Here is an 11,416-nt window from a genome sequence, read left to right on the forward strand (position 1 = left end):
TTCTATAGGGGTTGGAACAGGTAGCATTCCCACCAGAGTTTCTTTCTCACCACATCCCTACCAACACAAATTGTCCCCAGAATTTTTGATATGTGCCATTCTCACTGTAGTTAGATGATAACACATTGTAGTATTGATTTAAATTTTCTTAATCATAAATGATGATGAGCATTTTTTCTTGTGCCTGTTGACCATCTGTTGGTATTTCAATTAACCAATTATTATCCTTAGTTATCAGTTTCAACTATCATTTTCATAGGAGTACTATCTATCCAAACTGCACTGCTTTTCTATTTGTGGTAAGGTTCTTCCCATGGACTGGTATTCCTGGCCATCATCTCTGTTGACTTTGAATATTATTAATATGCTATCTTTTTATATATCACAAACTAGTGAGATTATATGATGTCTATCCCTATCCTGACTCATTTCATTGAGCAAAATACTGTCCGTATCCATCCATATAATTAAGTATCCACCCATATAAGTATAAGTAAGTTTCATTACTTAAATTTTCCATAGTATTCCATTGTGTACATGTACCACAGTTTCTTTAACCATTCATATGCTATTGGGCACTTGACTTGTTTCCAGATTCTGGCTACTGTGAATTGTGCAGCAATAAGCATAGGAATGCAGAAGGCTTTTATGTATTGTGTGTTTGGTTTCCTAGCATATATTCCTAGGAATAGTATTGCTAGATCATATAAAATACCAATTTATTGTTTTTATCTATTGTCTTTGGTTTTGGAACCACACCAGGCAGTGCTCAGGAGTTATTCCTGGATCTGTGCTCAGTAATTCATCCTTGCAGTCTTGGGGACCATAGGAAATGCCGGAGATTGAATTTGGGACCGTCCCCAGTCATCTGCATGCAAGGCAAATACCCCACCATTGTAATATATACTACAATTTATAATGTTTAGAGGAATAGCTATATTGTTTTTTTTTTAAAAAGGCTGAACTAGTCAGCATTCCCATCAACAGTGAATGACTGTTCATTCCTAATTAATCCTTGCAAAGCAAAAATTTTCCTCTGACTATTGCTTTTTCTGTGTCCCACAAATTCTGAAAATAATGTCTTTATTCTCATTTGTTTCCAGGAATCGTTTTATTTCCTCCTTGATTTCATCTCTGACCCTCTAGTTGTTCAGTGGGGAACTGCTTAGTTGTCATGTGTTAAAGTATTTTTCTCTGTGTCTGTAATTCACTTTTATTTTCAGTGCATCATGGTCTGAGAAGATAGTTGATTCTCTTGATTTTCTGAAGGCTTTTATCTGTTTTATGATTCAGCAAGTAGTTTATCTTGGAGAATGTAGTATTGCATTAGAGAAAAATATACATGCATATATCTATACATATATACTTCTGTGTTCATCAAGGATATCAGCCTATACTTTTCTTTTTATATATGATATATACTAAGCTATTCTCTTCCATTTTTTCCTTCCTTTATGAATATTATCTTATTTGATATATCAAGAGATGAAAGAGTAATGTTAAAATCTCCCACTGATATTATGCTGCTAGTGACATCTTTTTTAAAGTTGCTTAGCAGTTTTAAGTATTTTGTATGTTTTTCAGTATTTTTGCTGGCCATTCATTGTATACATATATGTTTAGGAGTGTAATTTATTCTTGATATACATATAACTTGATTATTAAGAAATGACCCTTTGTCTCTTATAACCTCTTAGAGCATCATGTCTGTGTCATCTGATATTAGTAGGAACACTGCACCCTTTTTAAGAGTGCTGATTGCTTGAAGGATTGTCTTCAAAACTTTGACTTTGAGCCTGTGTTTGCTCTGCTGTTACTCTGCAGGTGAGGCCTTCCAAAGTGTTTTGCATTTAGCCTGCTAAGTTTTTCAGGTTGTTATTTTTGTCTGATTTTTTTTCTCATTTCTGCTTTCATATCCTCTTGAGTGTTATTGGCTCTTGGTTTCTTTGAGTTTTTTTTGAATATTCTCTACATTTCCTCTCTAAAGTCTTTATCATATAGAGTGACTATATAAGTGGCTAATGTAGTTGGGTCCTCTGAACTACCATCTTTATTAAATAAGTGTGGTGGGATTATTTCCATTGTGACCTTTGCAGAGTTGCTAATTTTTATGTGCTGTAGTGGGGATCATTGATGCGAAATAATGGATAAAAGCAAAGTAGCTTTGTTCTTCTCTTGGTGTACTAGCCTGAGTTCACAATGGCTAGTTTTATTTCAGTAGATGCCCACTGTCATTTCAGCTTTTGGTCTCTGGTCTTGCCTATCTCAAAGTCATTCTTTTCTCTGGGTGTAGGAGCTTTAGTTCAAAATGCATTCTGGTCTCCAGACCATTCCTGGGTTGCTTGAAAAGTGGGGCCCTGAAGGGTAAAAGGACACCTGTAAGCACAGAAAGTTCCTGGCCTCGTTTTCACTTTTTACCATCTTGTAAGCTGCATTGATGCTGTCCATATGGCCAAACATGAGGTGCTCCTCTCTTGCTATACTCCTCAGGACTAATGTCTGAATCCTTTATACTCAGCTGTGCTGATGGGCCTGCTCTCTGCTCTATACCTCCCATGCTGGCCTCAGGTTCAAGTCAGGATACTACTTCCTAATAGTCTCCAAGCTTCTGCAACACCACTTTTTGGCCTCACAGTCAGTGCTCACATCTCATAACTTCCTGTCTCACAGCTGTGCTGCCACTACTAGTATTGTCAAATTGTAGAGTCCTCTGGCCAAGCTTAGATTTGCCCCTGCTGCACTACCTTAGCATTAATGTCCACATCCTACAAACTAGGCTATGCAGATGGACCTGAACCACAGTACAAGACTCGCAACCATTGTTGGACCAAGTCAGGATGCCACTCACTGCCAGAGTTCTTTCTCCAGAAATACTTGACAGTATTTCTGTATGCACCAGAGAAGAATGTATATTCAGCCTTTTAAGATGTTAGGTCTTGTATAAATCCATTGCTCCAACTCTACTAATTTCTCCTGTAGATCTCTTATATCCTTACTAATGTTCTGCCTAGTTCATCACTAATACAGTGGTGAGAGTGGCATGTTGAAATCTCCCACTATAATTGTTTCTCTGTTGCTCTAGTTTTGTGATTAAAATCCTTACATACCTACTTTACTGTCCAAAATTTTTTTGTATATGCTGATTAGAGTTAGTGATTCTTGGTCTACTTTTCTTTTGATCAATAAGTGTTGTCTATCCTTATCTCTAAACCCCTTCTTAAGGTTGAATTCAATTTAGTCTGATATAAATATGGCTGCCGAACTTTTTTTTTTTTTTTTGAACCACAACAGGTGATGCACTGGGGTTACTTCTGGTTATGCGCTAAGAAATCACTGCTGGCTTGGGGAATCATATGGGACACTGGGGATCAAACTATGGTCTGTCCTAGATTAACGCATGCAAGGCAAATGCCCTATTGCCTGCACCACCGGCTCTGGCCCCTGTCCAACTTTTTTCCCCCCCAGTGGACTGTATAATGGTTTTCCATCTTTTTACTCTATGCCTGTGTATATCCTGAGATTTTAGGTATATTTCACATAAGCAGCAAATGTATGAGCTTTGTTTTTTGATCTACTTTATGCCTTTTGATGAGAGATTTTAATCCATTGACATTTAAGGAAATTATTGACTGAAAGGGCTGTTTTGCCATTGTATTTTGAAAGGTTGTTGCTGTTGCAAATAACTATTTGGTTTGTATAAATGATCTTTGTGCAGTTTATTTAGAGTCTATTTGGTTATCCTATATGTTGAAAGTTCTTTTTTGTCTTGAAATGTTTTCATTCCTCCCTCCCATAAAATGAGAGGTTTGAACTCTAGGTTTAAACTCTAGGTATTGAACTCTAGGTTGAAAACTTATTCCCTTCAATAAATTGAATATGTCCTTCCACTCTTTTCTTGCTTGGACAATTTCCTATGGGAGATCTGTTGTGGTTCTTATGTTCTTTCTTTTATAATTCAAGTTTTGTTCTCCCTTACTGTTATAAGCAGCCAATCTATCTCTCTTTTTTGCCATTTTGATTTACTATATGTTTTGGAGTTACTGTTTGACTCTATTTTTTTGCCACTCTTTTTGCCTCTTGGATTCAGAGAGTAGTCTCTTTCCTGTGGGGGAAGTTCTCTCCTATTATCTCTCCCACCACTTTTTCTTCCCCTTTCCTTTTTTCTCCTTTCTAGTATCCTTATAATTCAGAAATTATCTCTCATGTCTTTGTTTATTAAGTACTTTATATTTTTTTCTTTTCCTTTTTGTCTACTTTTTCAATGCTGGCTTATATTTTGTCTTCAAGTTCATCTATAGAGTTCCTTGCCTTGTGATTCTGCTACTATGGCAGGCTCATTTGTTCTTTAATTCCTTCAATTTAATTTGTATGGATTCTCTCATCTTTTGAAAGAGTTGTTCTTTGAGTTGGTTAAATTGCCCAAGTATTGATTGCTTAATTTCGCTGGCTAATTGATTTCTGTTTCTAAAGCCTTATATGTTGATGTTTAGATCCTCATCAAACAGGCTCAGGCATTTTGATGGGCATGGAGATTTTCCTATATTTCTCTCCCTTTCTGCAACTGCAGTTGACTCTGTAGTTTCCACATTGTTCTTTGCTGATTGTGGGTTAAAATGGTGGACTATCAGCTTCTCCATTACTTAAGAATGTGATATGTTTATTGATTATACCAAAGGTGGCTACTAATACATCTGTCTTTCAAGCTATATCTCTAAACATGATAGGTTATTTGAGTATGCTAAAAAAGAAAAAAAACCTTAGTACTAGTTACTCAGTTTGATTGACTGAATTATCAGTCTGTATACTGTCAGAAAGAAAAGCTAGAGTTCACACCCTGAAAATATAAGATATAAATTGAAATTTCTTTGCAAGGATGCACTAGTATCACATGATTTTCTATTTTCTCTTACTTCTTTGTATCAGAGATTTCCGCTATCCACTCCATGCTATTCTCTTTCCATAAAATCTTACATTCAATATCTACTGGCAATTAACATATCTCCAAACAACCCCTCCTTAGAACTTCAAATTACATATGAAATAATTGTTGGATACTGTGAGAAAAAATATTATCTTGCTTTTGATATGTATATAACCAACTTTATTTTCCTTACCACCTTAGTATTCAAGTCTAATTCTGCCCATATATTAGGCAGTTAATATTGTTGACAAATTAGTTTACCAAGACCAAATCCTGAAAATTATTCTAAGATATTATATTTTGTTCCTTAAATTTCCTTTCCTACATTCCTCTCTCCATCTCATTAAATATATCTACTTCTTGGACTGGGAATGTGGAACAAATGGAAGACCACATGCCTAGCATATTTAAAACCCTCAGTTTGATCCCTGATGCCACAGGGTCCTTATGTTAAAAATAAACATCTGAATATTAGTGATATGCTGAGTGTAATTGGATTATGTTATCTATTCCCTAACCCTACTATAACTACCAAGTAGTAATCTTGTGATGCTCATTAGAAAGCCTAGGGATATATTTATTTTCATTAAAATCTAGCAATATTCAAGCCTCCAACCTTGTTCGTGCTCTTTCATGTGTGAAATAATTTCTATTTCTCTAGCTATTTTTTCACCCAATTCTTAAGGCAGTTCAAACATTGGCTCATCCAGAAATTTTATCTAAGACTTTTAAATGAAACATATTTTCTTTGTTTCCCCAGAAAACTTAAATATTGTTATTATTGGTTTTACTGTGTTATATTTATATTATGTATCATTATTCTTCTTGTTGATAGAGGCAATGATTTCCTCAAAGTTATCATCCTTCTACACTGTGCAGTCAGCACATTTCTATGTTTATTTTTTTAAACTTGATTGATTGATTGATTGGTTTTTGGGCCACACATGGCAGTGCTCAGGGGTCACTCCTGACTCTGCATTCTGGCAGGCTGGGGGACCATATGGGATGCTGGGAATCAAACAGGGAACCTCCTGGGTTAGACGTGTGCATGGCAAATGCTGTACCACTGTGCTATCCCTCTGACCCTATGTTAGCACATTTAGATATGTGAATGTTGGACTGAATTTGAATGAGCATTATATTTCTATCATCTCATTACAAATATATATTAAATGCAATAAGTAGGACTGTACATCTTCAGTCACTGTTTGACAATTCTCATTTAAATTACCATTTATTTTTCAAGCTCTTTCTAATCTTTTGTATTTAAACTTCTCTAGAAACAAAACTACTTATGATTTTGCTTTTTCTATTTGGAAATAAAATTTGTGATTATTCTTATTTGATAGGAATAAATTAAGCTTATTAAAACAATGGAACTATAGAGTATAGGTTCAAGTGATTAGGAAACCTGAGAAATTCTATGATCCGCTGTCATTCTGCTGGAAATCCAGGAGCATACACAGAAAATGCTCTAGTTAAAGATTTGAGTTTGAAGACAAGTGAAGATGAATGGAGTAATTGCACTAATCAGAACTCAAAATCTTTACTACTGTACCAATAATACTTCATTGATGTAATACATGCATTAATGTGGTTTTATATTCTACCATCCACAAACCATTTCAGTTGACAACTCATTTTTTTTTCAGTATATTTCCTAAATCTATTTTTCTCAAAATATTTTCTCTAGGGACAGACTATTTCTGGAAGTATCTGGAATGTCATAACACATCATGTCTCAGAGCAGCTCAGATATCCCTCACATTTTCCCCCAATATTTGTGAGACTAGGCTCACTGAGGTACTTTTATTTATTCATTTACTTAATTTTTTGTTTATTTTTTTTGGATCACACCCGGAAATGTTCAGTGGTTACTCCAGTGTCTGCACTCAGAAATCACTCCTGGCAGTCAGTTAGTGAGGTACATATGGAATGCCGGGAATAGAACCACCTTCTATCCTGTGTTGACTGTGTGCAAGGCAAAGACGCTACCATTGAGCTATTGCCCTGGCCCCACTGAGGTACTTTTAAGTTCAACATGTGGCTTTTAAGATCACATTGGCTGTTAAACCTTTAAAAAGATTTATGAACCTTGACTGGAAATGAGAATATTGTATTCAGCCACATTTCATTGGCAAGAACACAGTTATATATATATATATATATATATATATATATATATATATATATTATACCACATATAAGCTTCAAATCATAGATCAGTTTAGTGCTTGAAGAAGAGAGTTTAGTAAGAGCTGGCCAGAGTATTACAATAGCTAAAAATAAAACTTGAAGAACAATATTTTAACATTTTAGAAATAATAAAAATTTGGCACAGAGGAAATAAAATTATAGAAATATGTTATATGTTACTCCCACAAATATTACTGCTCTAATATTTCTAAATTAGACCTAAACATTAGATTAACATCATGTCCTATTTGAGTCTAGCCTCATAAATTTTAGCATGAACTACATGACCCTGTAGGAAATAGAGGTACCCTACAAGGAAGCTGAAGGTGGGGGGGGGCGGTGGCGGGTGCAGAGATGTGAAAAGAACTGTGTACAATTTTAATAATTGTGTATTTCTGGAGACTTCAGAATTTAAAAAGTGATTTTAAAAACAAGTTTTATAATAATGCAGAATTTTGTCTTCTTACTTTAAAAAAAATTAGACCTATGTCATTAGCATATAGAACAAACCTTCTTGTTGCTTTGAGGGTCCAGGAAGATAATATACTTAACTGAATGTTTCCAAAGCTGGGGATGAAAATATTGGTCTCTTCAACTTTTGAAAGACTTCTTCTGGATTCCTAGAAGAAAGAATGCCATTTCAACCACCACGAACAAGCTCTTAAAGTATAAAAGCAAAACAATGATTTAAAATCATCAGATTATGTTAAAAATGTTTGGTAAAGGATAAAAATTAGATTATTGGTGGTGAATACAGTATAGCATATACATATGCTGCAGATTTATAATCTGTATACTGAAACCCAATAATGGTGTAAATCATGATATTTAGCTAAAATGTAATAATAAAATTATTATAATAAAATAATGTAAAATAAAATAATAAAATGTAATAATTTTCACTATGAGTGATTTTTTATTAGAAACTTCTATTTTGTTTTATGACCTATAAAATGATAGCAAGTGCAAGCCCACTTTCATATCTTCTGAACGTCTGCTTGCTTTACCAAGTCTTAAGGAGAGATTAATGTAAAGGTTAACATCCCTGGGGCCTTTTTGGATCTGGAAGCAAATTTTCCTGTTGGGTCCTGGCAGCCTCCATACCAGTCTCCCTCTGTTGTTTCCTTATATGTGTCCACTTGAAGGCTCTACTTATCACACCTCACACAGTTCACACTTATGCTTTCTATCATAGTATGAAAACAGGTAATGAAGGAAAAGAGCAACACCCACCCTAATCTTTCTTGGACCCCTGAAGACTAACTACAAAGATTCACCTTTAGCACAGCAGGAACACAACAAACAATTGGAAGATGAGGGAATTTCAGCAAGCTCAGTCAGTGAATATAATACCATGGAGGACTCTTACAGTACCAGTCAGTTCAGTAAACCCTCAAAGAATGATTTTGTTGATGATGCTTAATGAGCTCAAATTAAAAAAATGGTGCAGATAGCAAAACACAAGAAATAATAAGAGGAGATATGAAGAAATTACCTTTAAAACTGGCAGAAATAAAGAGTGTGATAGGTGATGTAAAAGAAAAATATGAACAGAAGGTCTGAGCAGCAGAATAAAAACTGCTAAGGAAAATATCAAGGAGCTCTAAGATGAGATGTGGGAAACTTCTAAAAAATAGCAGAAGATAGAATAATGTTTACAGTGAACCTCGCATCAGTGAAATTTGGGATATAATTAGTATAGACAATGTAAAATATTGGAATACCCAAAGAATAGGAAGGCAAATTTGATGAAGAACTATAGTAAAAAAAATCAGAGGTAGGGCCTGGAGCAGTAGTGCTAGAGGTAAGACGTCTGCCTTGCAAGCATTAGTCTAGGAAGACTGTGGTTCTATCTCCCAGCGTCCATATGGTCCCCCCAAGCCAGGAGTAATTTCTGAGCACACAAGCAGGAATATTCCCTGAATGTCAATGAGTGTGGCCCAAAAACAAACAAAAGAAAAACAAACTAACACTCAAAAATATCTGAGTTCAATATATTTAGAGTCAAGGAGTTCATGCATGGAGATCCAAGAGACCAGAAGAAAGATTTCAACAAAAATAGACCCAAATATAAAAACTATAGGACACACACATTATAGCATGACAGAGATAAAATATTGAAAAGAGCAGAATCAGAAAAGGAACTTCCATACAAAGGAAAGCCCATAAAATTTACAAGCAGATCTATCAAATGAGAATTCTATAAGCCAGGAGGAAATAGTTGGATATAGTTTTTAAAAATTCCATAAAATGAACACCTCATAAAGAATATTCTTCCCAGATATATTATCATTCATATTTGAAGGAATGATTTAGAATCTTTTAGACAGGCAGCAGCTTAGGGAATTCATAACATTGAAACTAGTTTTGCAATCTCCTTTAAAAGGAGATCCTTATAAAGACAATTCAAACTTCTCAGTACTTTGTCATTGAGTATGGCTTTCACTTATGATGTTGTGGTTGCTTTTTGTGTATTAAGAAAGATATGTTTACTTCTAAGCTACTAAGGGATTTTATACTTTTTCACTAATAAATAATATTTTTATTTAAGTGTTCGATTTTTATTCAGGTGATTTTTTATCTACATTGAGATTATTATTACAATAGTTTACTTATTAATTCTGATAACACAGCATTACTACAAAATTTTCTTTTTTAGGGGGAAATTTGGGCCACATCTGGCCATGCTCAGGGGATACTCCTGGCTCTGAGTACAGAAATCATTTCTGGCAGATTCGGAGGACTATATGGGATGCTGGGATCGAATCCAGGTCTGTCCCAGGTCAGCTGTATGCTAGGAAAACACTTAACTGCTGTGCTAACGCTCAGGCCCACTATAATATTTTCTGACATAAAGCCAATATTTCCTTTTTTACAGGTCAATTCAGATTTTCTGTTCACATTTTATTAGTTCTCTTTTTCTCATAATTACTGAGTTGTATATTTATAGGATTTATTTATTTTATGTTAATTTTAAAGTCTATTAATATAAAATTAGTTATACTTTTTATTTTTCAATGTATATTTCTTATATATAGAAATTCTGAGAAACTAGTCAATTTATCATTTATTTACAATTTTGTGTAACAGGAATTTAGCTTTAATCATTTATATATGTGTAGGTGTCACAACTTTCACAGTAAAAAAAAAATCTCTCTCATGTGTGGGATATAGGGAAATAAATAGCCCAAACTATCAGAACTGGAGATTGTCTATAAACCTGAATTCGCATAGGAGAAGAGAGGAATTAGTGGGATCCTTGGGTTACTGGTGGAGGGAAGCAGACAAACTGGTGATAATTGTGGTATTGGAGTTATGGATGCAGAGAAAGTATTAAGAGAATTTTTAATCCTGGTACCTCAATAAGGTGCTAAAAAGATAGGAGTGGCAAATATATATCCTGAGATGTTTGTAAGAATTAATTATTAATAATTAAACTATTTAATTATTTAATTAATTATTAAGATGAATATGTTATATATCAAGTTAAAGATTTTATTTTTTTAAATAGGGGCTTACTCAGTGGTGCTTATCATTAGAGCCAAAGACAGTGATAGTTGGCTTCTCAGTATAATTCTGAGACTGTTTCTGCCTTGTGGTGCCGACTGAAATTGGGGCCTCAAGTCTGCAAGGCATGCACTCTATCCTTTTTCCAATGTGCCAAGTTTCATGCTTAACCATAAAAATATTGAATATTGTGCTCGCTTTGGCAGCACATATACTAAAATTGGAGTGATACAGAGATTAGCATGGCCCCTGTGCAAGGATGACACACAAATTTGTGAAGTGTTTCATATTTTTGCAGGGCTTGGGCCACCCCAAACAGCCTTCCATCTCCTTTCTCCAGGACTCCGGGGCTATTCCTGGGTACAGGCCAGACAGGTGGGTGCAGGGGAGGAGTTTAAAGAGGCTTTTCCAGGCTTTTCCCAACCCCCACCCTGCTCAAGAGGGGCTGACTTTGGGAAGTCGCAGGCAACTTTCCTTCCCACAAGTGTCCATTCTCAAATCACACTGGTGTGCTAATAGTTAAATAAGATATTATAGGGTTTAATCTGTTTGCCCTATACATAATGTCTATGTTGTATACTTTCCTTCCTGCCCGCCCACCGCTCACCACCTTACAAGTTCATGTTTAGTCCTTCATTCCCTGACCTCCACCACCCATTACCCCACATTTAAACCATATTTACCCTCAGTTCTTGGCTTCTCATGAAGCAAATCATTATCCCCACTCAAGCCAGCTGCCAACCAGCTCCCAAAGTGAAAAAGTAGACTGTCAACCTGAGAAGAACCAATACT

At 35.1% G+C, this 11,416-nt stretch overlaps 1 non-coding gene across 1 annotated transcript; it reads left to right on the forward strand.

Moving 5' to 3' along the window:
• The first annotated feature begins 10,814 nt into the window (after positions 1-10,814).
• LOC126017044 (U6 spliceosomal RNA) lies at positions 10,815-10,918 on the forward strand. Its single transcript, XR_007498720.1, has one exon. It is a non-coding gene; the product is annotated as a U6 spliceosomal RNA (small nuclear RNA).
• Positions 10,919-11,416: the final 498 nt, after the last annotated feature.

This window comes from Suncus etruscus, chromosome 8 (genome assembly GCF_024139225.1).
Source record: "Suncus etruscus isolate mSunEtr1 chromosome 8, mSunEtr1.pri.cur, whole genome shotgun sequence".
Lineage (NCBI taxonomy): Eukaryota > Metazoa > Chordata > Mammalia > Eulipotyphla > Soricidae > Suncus > Suncus etruscus.